The 14,931-nt window shown below is 38.9% G+C and overlaps 1 protein-coding gene across 1 annotated transcript in view; it reads left to right on the top strand.

Annotated features, from left to right (window-relative positions):
* The window catches only part of KCNH1 (potassium voltage-gated channel subfamily H member 1), a 177,567-nt gene that overhangs the window by 123,378 nt on the left and 39,258 nt on the right, over positions 1-14,931 (top strand).

Here is a 14,931-nt window from a genome sequence, read left to right as displayed (position 1 = left end):
TGACATCTGGGGGTTTTATGTTAGCTGCCTTAGTAAAAGCTTGTGTCATGTTCTTAGGAAATATGCACTCCTTGTTACTAAGTCCAAAGTATATTGTCAGTTGTCAGTTATGCAGAGTAATGGTGCCTGAACACACTAAGTGCAAATAACTGTTTGCCATAAAATATATAAAGATAAACTTGGGCCTGGTGAAAAGCTGATGTACAATGTTGTAATCCACACTTGGTGGTGGAGGTAGCTCCAGGGTTACTCCACAGTCCTTTCTGTCTGCAAGCACTACCATGCATGGCTTTGGTGCATTCCTGCTCCAGAACTGTGCATCCAGTCATTCAGTTTGTCCTGATAAATGAGAGTGCTTGTGCTTGCATTTTTACCAGCACATCTTTTGAGAATGTATTTGCATGCTGTGGTTTCTAAACCTTCATCTGGGGGGAATGTAGTTTTGCAAAGCCAGTGGAATTTCTGCTTTTCTCTCAGTTATGTAAAACAGGGGAAAACAAGCATGGTCCAGGATAGCAACACACAGTTATGTGGCTCAGGCTGTGTTGGTATCTTACAACAAATGTTTACTCAACCTGCTTAGGAGCACAGGTGCAAGCACAGAGAGATTGCTCCTCTCAGAGGTCCATCTAACTGGGTGTCTGGTGTGAGACAGTGTCCAGTGGTACTGCCTAGGGGACAGCACAAGTACAGGAGGAAAATGTCACTGCGCTGTTTGGAATAATCTCCTGGCACCCAACCAATTAGGGGAGAGGATCAGCAGCAGTCTGTTTGTATTTAGTAATCCTTTGTGTATTTTTCTTCTGTGACTTTGTCCTGGTACCTTTTGAGTCCTCTTAAAACTAAGACTGAAAAATTCGTAAGGTCCATGGCAAGGAGGTCTAAAGATTAGTAGTCAGCTGTGTGAGAAAAGCTGCCTTTCTTGTTTTGAACCTGCTAATACCATTCAATACCACTTAACTCTTCATCAGAAGAGAGGATCAGCAACATTTCCCTGTCCTCTAATGTGACACTAATGATTTATAGCTCTCTGTAGAAACCTTCATGCTTTCCTTCTTCCCTCTCTTCTCTTCCTCTCCCCCGCCCCCAAGGTAGGTGTGAGACTGCTTGTCATTCACAGCTTCATGCTGAATTTGACTAATAAAGCGTGATGAGAAAAAATTATGATGTAAAATTGTTTTCACATTTTCAAAGTCAGGTGTTCATTTCATAATGGTTCAATTAAGCCACAAAACACATTAAAACACAAAACAACATAATTAGGGGAAAAATCCTTGAGAAGAAAATGAAGCATTTTTCTTGACTCAAAGTACATCTTTTGAGGATGTTTTCAGGAGCTTACTTCCCTGATAAAACAGCATTTTTTGAGTGTGCATGGCAGATAAGAGGGATTTTCTTTCCTCTTTTGAAGAACTGAATTGTCTCTCTGAGTCCTTGTGCTGCCTTGCAGCCTTTCAGCTATCAGACCTCCACCTGTTCCACAGTGGGAGCCAGGTCAAAGTGGCAGCACTGGCTGGCTCCACCCCAGCTGTGGAACACCAACTTCTAGCCAAAATCCAGGATGCACAGGGTCTATGCAAAACCAGGTGGCATTATGAAGGAGTTGGTCTCCCTGCAGCCTTTATGCCCACCTTGGTACAAGAGGTTTTGGGTTTGCCGTTTCTGGTTTGTATCCATACCTCTTCTGACTGCTTTAACATCTAACTGTGATCTAATCATCAGTTTAATTCTGAAAGTTTCATTCTGACTGCTTGCTAGAAAGTGAAAAATAAAGCATAAAGAGCCCTCAGCTTAAATATTTTCTCTCTTTTTCAGTTTTTATTTTTTTGTTAATACTACAAAACTCCAGACAAATATGGGCACAAGGCAATTTTAGTCTTCTTTGATCCAAACTGTCAATTTCAGAAACTCCAAGTATGTTCACCTAGCTTTAATCTATGTTTATAGCTAACCTGCAGAATCATAAAACCTTCTCTATTGCTCTGCAGAATTAATTAACTGTGATAGCTGACTCTTCTCAAGAAATCTGAACTACTGTGCAGTTTAATACATTATTTGGCTCTTAGCTTCTATAACTGAGGTGTTCCTAGAGATTGCTTGGACACTTATGGCCTGATACTTCTGGTTTTTGGGTGGCCAAATCTTTGATTGTCTGATTGGAATATTTTGGACCTTGTTTTCAGAGAAACTGGAACATATCTATGCCTGTCTCCAGTCAGAGGTCTAAAATGGTTGAAGCAGAGATCACTGTGGAACTGTTGTGGTATCGACCCTGTGTTCAGCACAAATCCATAACACAGCCCCACACTCGTTACTGGGAAGAAAATTAACTCTATACCAGCCCAAAGCAGCACAGGCTTATGAAAGAGCTTACAGTGGCAAGTCAGAGACCCCTGTTCAAAAGAAGAAAAAGATATGGTCAGCAACTTTTAGAGAAGTTAGTGTAATAAAAATGGGAAGAAAATCTGAAAGTAGCACTAAAAGGGGGATACAGATATGAAAATTGTGGGCTTTTGAAACTTACTCTTAGTTATGTGCTTTTTTTAATGTGTAACTTGTGTATAGCATGAACCTAAGTATTACTTTTAGTTGCTGGCATGTTGTTATTACTAGAACAATGTAGGAAGACAAACTGAAGGAAGCTCAATAGAAATTCAGTATATGAATTAGATAGATGGAATGTGGCAAATTATTAAATACCTTTAAACAGTTTCTTTTAAAAAACATTATCTTTCAATACAGTATGCATTAAAATACAAATACTTAAAATGGAAATAAGAAAAAACATAAAAATCAGGCAGCAGAAAATAAGAGCAACAGAAGCTGCATCTTTGAAGTCTTCTTACTGTGGAGAAATGTCACAGAGTAGCATGATGTTTGATGTTTTATTTTATGTATCACGGAGTAAAACTGGAGAGAGTAGAGGAGCCTTTGAAGCAAGGGGAATATTTTACAAACAGACAATATGCAGCAAGGTGAGTTGGTTAGGTGGGTAAGTGCCTATAAGTCTGGATGACTCCACACTGCATTTTGTCCCCTTCTCAAAAAGCAGGAGAGTTGTATTTCTTTTCTTATAACCCAAGAGAGAAAAGAGGTACAAGTGCATGTTCGTGCCACACTGTTCTGTACCTGAGTGGTAAGTAGGTCCAGCTTATGTGCCAGCTGAAGTTGGGAGTCTCTGGCCCAGCCTGCTGTCCCCTGGCCTTGCTCACATGCACTTCTCTGAGAGGAAGGCACAGAAGGGCTCTACACGGTGTTGTGGTGAAAGGGGTTGATGTGCTTGGGTGTCATTGTGCTCTGAGCCCAGTGTGGTGTCCTGCTGGGCTGTCTTCCCCTGCTGCCTTCCCCACAGGCAGCAGGTTTCTGTGTTTGCACTAGTGGGCCAAGCTGAACTGGGGGGAAGAGGAGTAAATGCTGCTGGGCTGAGCCAGGCTCTGCCTCCTTTACTTCTGCAGAGGAATACCTTGCTCTGTTAAAGAGAATGGAAATATTTGCAGAGTAAGGTACCACTTACTCATAATAAAACAGTGGGAGTCTAGTCTTATATTAATATTTATTTAACACCACAATGTTAAGTGAGTAGTGCTGTGAAGGAGGGAAGCTATTTATTTTTCACACAGCAGAGGCATTTTGGAAAACAAGAGATGGCAATGCAAAGTCACTCAGAGGAGTGAGCTGCTGAATGCTGGATGTGCATGTAAGAAATTCTGGAAGAGCGTAGTGCTTTCAGCTCACTGGGTGGAAATTAAAAACAAATAATCTGTGTGCCAGCAGGATAACAGTGAATAATTTTGGAACCCACTGTTGTTTTCAGATTTATGTTTTTATTAATTTACTTCTTGTTTCTAAACCCAAAACATGGGTAGTACAACTGCAGGCCTAGTAATACTCTAGAGTAGTGCCTGTCATCTTTAAAAGGGTGGGAACACAGAGGGATATTGTAATCTCCTTTGGGATTATGCCTGACTGACCTCCAGTCACTGGTTTCCTGTCTCTCAATAGGAGATTAAAGTGTCTGGGTGAGACGTGTGTGTAGGTATGTCAAAGAGGACACCTTGCTTTCTATCTCACAAGAACTTCTTACAGTTCTTCTATCTTTCTGGAGCATTTGGACTTCATTTCTTTTAAAATACTGGGATTGATTTTTCAGTTAAAAAGTGTTTTCACTATTGCCCGAAACCTTCATAACCAGTATCTTCTTCATCACATGGTTGAGACTAAGTGGCTCATTTTGCCTGTGAAGTGAATGTAGGGAATCAGATCTGTTTTGCTATAGCTGAGGAAGGCTGACAGACTTCCTGAAAAGTACCTTTTAACCAAAGCCTTTCTACTTTTTTTCATTATGAGGTGGTTTGCAGAGAGTCCACTGACTACAGGAACAGCAGAGAGGGTGGGGTGTTTTTCGCAGTAATTCAGAGAGAGTGTTCAGTAAAAGCAATGTGATCAAAATAAGCAAGCCACATTTGATGCACACACTAAATTTTGAAATGCTGCTGTCTTGGAAAAGTCATCTTTCATGTGGTTATGATTCAGCCCAGAGATAAGTTCCAAGAAGAAATGAGAAATAGAAATGCACATATTGGCTGGTAATTGTGTGAATAGCAATGAGTGGGTAGTTCAAAGCCAGCAGATTGCAACTATTGGGTCTCTCCCAGTTTGCTTTTTCACAAATAGCAATAGTGGCAAGGGAAAAGCACTTTTGCTTGTTACTTTGTGGGGTCTGAATTATTTCCTAGATGAATAGATGCTAGATGATAAGATTTTCTGTGGGCCATATTTCAGTGCAGGTCCAACAAGAAAAAAATTCTCTTGTTTTATTATTTTATGCAAATTATTTCCTGTAGCAAGAAGAATTTCAAGCACTATCTAGGTCATTACTGCTAGAATTAATTAGTTCATTAAAAAGCATGACAAAAGAAGTTTAAATCACATTGCCCATGTATCCTTGGCAGATCATTGAAGTACATACTGTAAAAAAAAAAAACAACCCCCAAATTAAGCAAACAAAAGTGTTTCCTTGGCTCAGAAGTGGAATAGGTGGTTGGGCAGTTCTCTTCCATCATGATGGCAGCCAATGTAACTCATTTTGTATATATGAAGGCTGAAGTGGGAATAACACAGCTCTATACCAGAGTTGTATTTGCAGAGAGTTGAAATTACACTGAAGATGTGAACCTCAGTTTCCCTAGCATGGTGATGAAACATGTGAGGTGGTTTTGTATTTTATGTACATTAAATATTTGTTTCCTTGCTGCTGTTAAGTTTATTCTTGGTGAATCTAGTTACCTGTACTTAAAGTCTGGCACTCTCATGTGCTTTTGACACAAATATATGGCCGATAGTGGTCATGTTTAGCAGCTGTTTGACTCTGCTTATTGCATGCATATGAGCTGTGTGTCCTTGAGACAACTTGTCCATGGTGGTAGCAATGGAAAACGCTTCCCCCAGATCATGCTGTGTGCTTCCTGCTGGCAGAACCTGAGTCAGCCACCTTTCCTCCTTGCAGTGGATCTGCACTGCTCCCATATGGAGAGATAAGGGGGCTCAGCCCCCTTGCAATGATTTGTGATTCCACATCATTTTGCTTTAGGCAGCATTATGCTTTTTGAACAACTTGTGTTGAAGAGCATACACCAAAGATGTTATGTGTGTAGATGCCCTGCCTCCATTCATTTATTACTTTAACATAACCATGCATTAAATTGAAAGCTCAGTCAGCACTTTGAGAGCCTGTGAGATGACCAAGAGTGTAATGGTAAGCGGTGGTCTCTTCTGGGAAGTCAGTGCTTTATCAGCAGATACGGGAAATCAGATTTGGTCTGAGCTGCGAGAGGAGCTGTAGCTGTAAGCTAGCATTTCCTTCAGAGATTCAATATTCCAAATGACCAAAAAGGTTGCTATCTCCTTAGAAGTTTCCTTTGGAGAATTATCTTGCCATAGAAAACAAACAAAAGAAACACTGAAATAAAAATAATTTAGGAGGATGAAAAAGAAGTGTCCTTTGCCCTCTTTCCATAGTTTTTCAGTCAGTAAAATTAAACTAGCCAGTTGGGAAAAGTAACTTAAAAATAAATCTTACTACTAAAATTAGCGTTTAGAAGTGCAAGACAGTGCTGTGTACATTAATCTTCCTTTTGTCCTAAAACCCCACCAATCCAGATTCCTTTTGTAAATCTTACAAGAAGCATGGCAGAAATTTTAAAGGAAGTTACTGACAGGGAACAACTTCCAAACCTACGAAAACCTCTGAAGTTATAGGATTTTTTTCCCAAATATTCTCATTATAATGATGACTTCTAAATGGAAAAAAAATATTTCCCTACTTCCCTAAACTAATTCTGGGCTAATTAAATGTTTGGCAATGTTTTTGAACATATCTGGCATATTTAATTTGCTCAGTTCTGAAAGGTACGTGGTCTGTAAAGTGACAAAAAATTCAGATGATCATAAAATATTAATGACGGACAAATTTATTTCCCATGTTTCTCTTGGTTGCAACTGAGTTATGCCATTGACTGTTTCAGAAACAAACGCATCAGATCAGATTTCTGCCTATATTACTTTGTGCTGGGAAGCTAAACGTGCTGCAGATGAGTGTCAAACTTTCTGAGGTGATTTTTAGAGGTCTTCAATAGAGAAACATTTTCTTCAGTATAGAGGAGTAAGTTTAAAAGCCAAGTTCAACCTCAGCTCTTTGAGAATATGAAAATATTTTCTGAAACATATCTGGAAACTGATGCGGAGAACAAGGGGCTCAAATGTGAGTATTTCAGTATAACCTGATGGTACCATTTTGCACTTTCCTCCCAGCATGGGTTGTTTCAAGTCTTCTGGGCTTACCTATAAAAAGGCAAAGGCTGCTTTTTTTCCCTCCAGTTTTTAGTGCTTCGGTTACAATTTTTCTACCTCTGATAGCAAAGAAAAAAATATTTTATATTGCTACAATGTGAATATCCCTTTTGTTTTGAGACACAAATGTTCTTCTAGAACCATATTTCTTGCCCCAGTGTTTACAAATCAACATTTCCAGACAGAGTAAAGCACATAGTTGTTTCATAGTTATGCATGCATTTTAATTAAATGGCCCATTTATTGCTGTTCTTACCAATTTTTTCTTATTTGCTTACAATTTTGTGACCAATTTATACATTCTATGATTTCCAATCAGAACATTCCATAAAGAAACAAATTTTTGTTCAGAAAAAGTAGGATTATTAAAATATAGATAATGAAATTTAAAGAATCTGATAAAAAGTTGGGTTTTTTCCCTCTCATTTCTTTCAGGATAACTAGTCACAGCAGGCATAACTTTCAACTTCTTTCCCCCCCCCCCCCCAAATGTAAATGCAGTGTTGTAGTGCAGAAATTAAATTAGAATTAAGGGTGATTGTTTGGTATTTATTATGCAGAGTATGCCTACTAGTTTAATGACAGACTTTGACATCTGCAATTAACAAAATTTATACCTTGTCAGCACTGAAAAAGAAGACACTCGCTGTGTTTATTAATTGATTTATTGCTTCTGAAAGCATCTAAAAATGCAAGAGCAAAATAGTTATTTATGAAATGAAATCTGTAATGAATTCATTGCATTTGGTTGCAATCAGTAATATTATCATCAGTGTTATTTTGCCAACAATACTGAAAGAAATGGGACAAAATGAGCAGTGACCTGGAGTGTTTCTTGCTGTTGTTAAACCAGGAGCTTTAGGGAGCTGCTGAACCCAGAGAAGGGGGAGAGATGAAGTGAACAAGCTGCTTCAAGCCTTTTTTGAGAACAGCCTGAGTAAATGAGTTTTTGTGATGGAAAATGGTCAGGTCCGGGGCCACCCAGAGCTGGGTGGAGTACAGGATTGTTAATGCTTTGCTGTACAACCACAAGTGACAGGGGAGCTGGTTGTGAGATTCTGTTTCCCCCACAGCATCACTGGAATACACTCTTTATTCAGATGCTGCAGGTTTCAGATACAGGGCCAGTGAGCCTTCATTGCTCACTGTGGCCTGACCCTGCTCTGCCTCCTTCTCTCACAATGACAGCAATTTCAGTACTGGCTCCTCCATTCCCAGCCCCTCTTCCCTCCTTGCATGTCTGTCTTCTAAATAAGATTCTCCATGGTGCCCTCTATGTAAGTTAGATACTGATTAGTCTTGGGGAGTGGGAATAAGCAACTGGTCTGAGTAATTCCTGTGAAAGTAAGTCATTGATGTTAATAGAAATTGCTTTAATTTGTTTATTTTCCAAATGTACCTCATTATGGTATTCAAAAGCAACATGCTTTTACTCTGTTCCATTCTTTGTGCAGTTCAGTATCTCAGCATGCAGGTCATTTTTCAGGGGCTTAATTGACTTCATTTTTCTACAGTAAAGCCCATGATTTTCCTTATATCACTGTAATTGTCTCTGATATTGGTTGAAAAGCCTCAGTTACTGAGAACCTCCCAAAGTAGAGAGAATAAAATGAAAATATTGCAATATAAATGGTTTGCTTTTTGGCATGGGCTTTAAAATTTTAATTTGAAGGAAAGGTAATGCATACTTTGATTTCTAGAAAAGTCTGTTCTTAGCTGAGATCTGCCAAATAAATAGTGAGGCAGCTAGAGACTGACAGCAGCACTCCAGCAACATGGCAAAAGCTCTTCCTCATTTATTGCTCTTCCTTCTCCCTTTGCTTCTGTTCCCTGCCACCGTTTTGCCTCTGGGTTCTGCTGAGATGGGGCTCTGTGGAATCTAATCCTCATGCAGAACTGCATTTTGCTCTGAACAGCCTTTTACTCCAAGGTGCACCTCCCTTTTCTAAACCCACTTGAGGCTGCATTAGTACCTTGAATGAGGTGTAATGAATCTGCAGACATAGTCCCCAAACTATTTCCTTTTTGCCCTTTGGTTGCTTTGAATTTTTCAGATTCAAAACAGATGGTTTTCCTGTTTTATGATGGACTTTTTTTTTTGCCGCTGTTAAAAAAGGCATGTATTCTTTTTTTTCCCCCTGAATTTTCCAGCACTTTTTCTGTCCAGATGATGAATGGCTTGTATTTGACTGGTTTGCTTCCTTTACTACAGTGTTAGGAAAACGAGACATATTGATGATGGAAGAGCTGGAGAATAAAAAACTGCACTGGCCCAATGTTCAGCAGCACAAACCTCTTTGAGGTTGAAGGTGGGGATAGAGCTGCCTTCAGAAGAGAGGAGAGGTAGAGCAGATGGTATAAGATGAAGGGGTCAGGATGTTCCAGCAATCTCATTTCACACAACGGTGAAGAATTTTTTAACCATGTATTTAAACTAACACTTCTGAGTGCCAGCCAAGCTAGTGTTACAGACCAACAGCAAGTTCAATCTTTCTGCTTACTGAAAGTATTTTCATTTGCAGACACCATTTGGTTCTGAGAACTAGGCTATTACAAAAACCCCCACTTTATATTTTAAGATTCACAATAAAATAGCAAGAGTCACAGCGCTTGGCAGCTCCTGTAATTTCATGAAAAGGCTCCATTTGGTGTTTTTCCCCTGATGGCACAATTCCTGGATACAAGCATCTACGCGAGGAACTAACTCATACATTTAGGAATCCCACAGTTATAAATACTTGGAAATGTGTAATACAAAACCTAAAAAGCAGGGTATTTTTGGTTCTTAATCTTGTGAATTCCAAACACATTTGCATGATAAGCAATACTAGTGTTGATACCATGGTCTCCTCCCTGATTTGAAGAAAAGAGGAAAAAGGCAGCAAGGTTATTTTATACCCATCTTGGCATTACTTCTCAAGGTTTTATACTGATATTCTGTTTTGTATATAACCAACGTACTTTAAATAATCAATTTTATTTTTATTTAAATTATGTTGTAATTTTAAAAGCACAAAAATAATAGTAAAAACATTATATTTGTTTGCTATAACATTTATAAAATAGCTACTTCTTTGTAAAATAAAGGACAGGAAAAAGAATGTGATCACAAGACATAGGACTTTCATTAAAGATTTTGGATATGAGAAGGTTTTCACAGAAATTTATTTTGTTGCTCTGTTCTAAAGATGTAGGCATATACTCATTGCGAAGTATGTTTTATATATTTGATGTATGTAAATATATATATATTTATGCATGTGCAGTTAACTTTTGTAGGCATCTGATTACGGCACTAAGGAGAAATTCCACTTACGGAGATACTAATATTCAGTAAAAGGTCCTCAATCTTTTTTTTTAATTCCACCTACTGTATTTACCTAAATAACAAACAAACATATTGTGACAAGCTGGTTTTATATGATCCTTCTTTATAACTAATGAGTAAGAATGGTGCAAAAGCAAAAAAAAAAAAAAAAAAATTCCTGAAAGCTACCTGGAGAAATTGTGGAGAATTCCCAACAATTTCCAATTAATAGAAAACAGGGTACTGTTTCTTAACAGGTACAGAGCAACCTCCCAGCCAGCTGGAAGCCTGCCTTTGCTGCCAATTTTGGCTTTTTTGAAAACATTTTCCTGGCCACAACAAATGCTCCACGGGCCGCAACAAGGTCAATGTGGCATCCATCATTTATCACTGTTTTTCATGTGCTGGGCTTTTAAGACATGCTGTTCTTCCAACTCTTTTAGAGTTGGTGGTCAAATAGTTTTCTGACAATATGTTTTCTTTAATTTAGAAGCAGAGAATAGCATTGTCTTACTTTAGATATATTATAGTGGTGAATTACAAGAGGAAATAAAATAGGACTTAATGACCACTACTTACTAAGAAAAGAGTGAGGCTTATGCCAAATAGACCTACATTGATCATGGATAAATTTAGGTGGAATTCAAAATCAGGTTTCTTATTATGGAAAGGATGAGATGTTGAAACTGGCTTTTAAATATGAGTAAAAGTCAGATTAGGTCAAACACAGACTTGTTAAGCCAATGAAGAGGTTGCAGTTGTCTGTGACAGCACAGGATTGGATTTGGAGGTGTCATTGCCTTCTAAGCCTATGTTTCCCTGTCCTGCTGGCAGGAATTGTTTTATTGCTCTGTTTATTCCATGTGTGCTTAGGATTGTGCCTGCATGAGGGTATTTATGCTTGAGGTGCAAAGTCTGCAACCTGCTGAGTCAGTTCTGTGTTTCACAGTATTTCCCAGCCAGAGGCGCTGGGAGAGTCAGAAGGGACCAGAAAACTATGTCTGGCATTTCCCTTCTTCACCCCCCTTCTTTGCCCTCTCAAATCTTTCTGTTATTACACAGATCTGAGTGTGCAAATGTTTACACACTTGTGCAACAGTCTTTGGCTTGGGATGTCTATGGCCCCTCCACTTTTAGTGTTTATTCTAGAATTGCTTTCTTCTGTTTGTCTCATTCCTTGTTTTTGTCAGTCTCGAGACCCCAAGTCAAGTGACTTATGCAACAAATGTCCTGCCCATGTTTCTGCATCCATCACCCCTGAATTATTGCTTAAATGTATCTACCAACTTTCTTATGCTGCTCTTAATTAAAATTGCTTCCACAAATGAGCAATTTGTGCTGAAGCCTCTTCATCCTCTTCTGCATGATTATACAATAGTGAGGTGTCCATGAATCACTGGAATCACCCCCCTGTGCTAAATCTGCCTCTTGCCAATGGACTGTCTGGCCTGAACATTCAAAAGAGAATGAGAAGGGAACACTGATTTGTATCTACCTCTAATGTCATTCCTTACCACAAGAAGAATAAGTTAAGGGATTTTTTGTTTGTTTTCTTTTCATTTCAGACAAATAAGTGAAATCTTTCTCTTACAGAACAAAAAGGTAAATTACTATGTTTTGAGTCTGTGCCATTTTGCTTTTCAAGTTTATTCTGTAGCCTGGGCTAGATTCTTATTTGATAATAACCTAATAAATTCTTTAAAGCAGCATATTAAAATGCAAAAATAGGGTATCTTGGTTTAAAATGGTGGTATTAATGGATTTCAAACAGTAAAAATAACAGCTTCATAAAAATTATCTTTGTTGCTAAGGCTGTAGTATTGAAAAGCAGGAATTTTTTTTTTATCTCCTCTTGAGAAAGAAGAGTGAGTAGGTTTGGAGTAGACATTAGGAAAAAAATCTTTACTGTGAGGGTGGTGAGGCACTGGAACAGGTTGCCCAGAAAAGCTGTGGATGTCCCATCCCTGGAAGTGTTCAAGGTCAGGTTGGATGGGGCTCTGAACAACCTGGTCTGGTGGGAAGTGTCCCTGTCCATGGCAGGGGGGTCGGAACCAGATGATCTTAAAGGTCCCTTCCAACCCAAACCATTCCATGATTCATGATTCTATGGAAGAGTTGTGCTGCTAGCTAATTTTAAACGTGGCTTTATTGCAGTGGGATTCAAATATGTCCCAGAGAACAAAACTACTGCAGTTCACCTTTTAAGAAGGCCAACATTTAAAAGTTTAAATGATTCTTTGTCACTTACCCATGACTGGAAAAGTCAATGTTAAAGGAATTTCAGCTTTATACTGTGGCTTCCAGTAACAGTGTCTTTATCTTGGTGATTATGCTCTGCTAAAAATCAATCTTAGCACAACATTCATTAAAAGTGGCAGGGTTTTTTTGCTAACTTTGAGTGTATGCTTTAAGGTCTTGTCGATGCAGAAGTATTTCCAATGAAGAGATGATAAGAAAGATGTTTTGGATTTAACTCTCCATTGATTTCAAAATGAATTGACTTTTATTTAGCGTATTTAAAGCATGACCCAGCAAAGAAGAGCAATGTTGTTCCTAATCCATTTTTAGCAGTGATCTTGTTAGTGCTCCCCAAAGCATGGCTGTCATGTTATAGATAGAAAAGCACAGAACTGTTTGCTAGGGAACACCTCTCCCTATTCGCCCCTCCATCCCTGCACACCAAATCTGCTTTTTGTTTCCACTCAGTTTGCAGAACCTGTGCTCTCAGTGCCTTGGAAGCTGAACGTTGCCGGAGCTTGCTGGTGCTGGGAATGCAGAGGCATTTAATGCAACAAGGAGCTGATGTTTAGAATAGCATTCAGGGTTGAGAAAAGATGTCTATGGGGAATTAAACATCAAAGGAAACTGAAATACTCCTTAATCATAAATGTCATCTCTCCTTCCATTGTTCCTTAAGGTGGGCCACTGTCAAGGAACCTCAGTTGAGGACCATGCACCAGCAGTCCCCAAGCCTGTGATCCCTCTTCTTTGGACTCACTGATGGTATTTTCCAGGGAGAGCATAAAAGAGGAACAGAACTAGGGAGAGGCCATGAATTTTTCAGGGGGATTTTGGAAGTTCTCTGCTGCTTTGTGTTTGAAATGTTTCTTTTCCTCTGAGGGAAGGGGAAAAGTGCATTCCTGTTCCAATTGACCTGCAGGGTCGCAAGCAAGGTCATCCTAGAGCACATTACATGCAAATGCATCCAGAAGGTTCTTGAATATCTCCAGTGAGGGAGACTCCACAACCTCCCTGGACAGTCTGTTCTAGTGCACAGTAAGGAAGTGGTGTAAAGGGTGCAGCACAGGCTGGTGACAATGCAGATCTCAGTGCTGAGTTGTTGTAAGAGGGTGAGGCCCAACATATGTAGGGTGTAGTTAGCTAAAACTGCATTTTTGAACAGAAAAGAAACCTTTGTAGAATTATTTGGGAAATTCACTTTTTAGCTTTTTATTGATTCTCTGTGTAGGGTTTAGGAAAGCTGGTGAAGGTTCTGGAGAGTAAGTCCTATGAGGAGCATCTGAGGAAGCTGGGGATGTTTAGCCTGGAGGAAAGAAGAAAGGAAGAATGTTTGGTTTGTGTCACATCACCAGAGAGGATAAACACAGGTGATGGATGGTGTGGGCAGTAACTGTAAGTTTTGAATGACTCTAATGGATAGGAGGATGAGTAGAAAATGTTACACAGACGAAGAGCAGAAGTCAAGATCTTGGTTTAAAATAGAAAAAAAAATGTAATCCCAGAAACTCTAAAGAGTAAGATCTTTCTGGCTCCATACTGCACAGAGAAGCAGACAATGTAAACCCTTGAGTCTACAATAACTGAAATATTTCTGTTACCTCATTCTAGATGTTCCATTCAGGATCCAAGTAATTTATAAACTGCACAACAAATAGGTAAAAAGAATAAAATTTCAGCCCAGATGAACAATCAGCCTAAACAACTTTAAATATTGAGAACTTCAACAAATTCAGTCAATGATAGAAAATGACACCCTCATCAAGACTTCATTTGCTAGAAGGGTGCTTTATTTCAGCTAATCAAAAATGTTTTCTATTACTGTGTAGGACTGTCAACAGTCAAGCAAAATAAATGGCTCAAATGTAGATGCATTGGAAATAAATGTGTTTGGATCTTCATGCAGTTGTGTCAGCTACATGAGGGTTACGAATGATGAAAGGATAAATTTGATGGTGCTGACTTCAATGAAGAATAACATTAAGGTAGCTGCAGACACACAGCTTTTAAGATATGGCAGTATAAAAATCCACTTTTATGGCTTTATAGTATATGCCTGCAGGAAAACTAGTTAAAAGGCAAATAAGCATTATAAAAGAACTAAGAGAAAAGCTTTTTCTCATAGCAATTGAGAGAAATCTGTTATGAACTGTTGAACCTGCAGTGTAATTTAAATAGTTATTTCCTTCTCAAATTAGAGTCTAGGAGTTGCTGGCAAATTATCCTTGTTGAAGATGGTGACACTGTTACTGGTTTGTGCTTTCACATTTATATCTCAGAAGTTTTATTTCTAGAAAAGAGATAGTCACAGGGAGAGCTGTAACTTCTTCAAAACTTGCTTTTGGAAGAACATATACTGTCTGCTGATTTAGTGTAGGTGGGGTCAAGTGTTGGCCTGATAGCTGTTCTTCCTCCCTCGAGTGGTTGAAACAGACTGATTTCAGGACTAGGCAGTAGGCACAAGACCAGCAACAAGATCAATAAAATTAGCAACAGCTTCTGCCTTTTTGTGTGTGTGCTCAGCACTCCTGACCAGC

Source organism: Corvus moneduloides, chromosome 3, assembly GCF_009650955.1.
Source record: "Corvus moneduloides isolate bCorMon1 chromosome 3, bCorMon1.pri, whole genome shotgun sequence".
Classification (NCBI taxonomy): Eukaryota; Metazoa; Chordata; class Aves; order Passeriformes; family Corvidae; genus Corvus; species Corvus moneduloides.
This window is presented reverse-complemented; position numbering and strand designations above follow the sequence as displayed.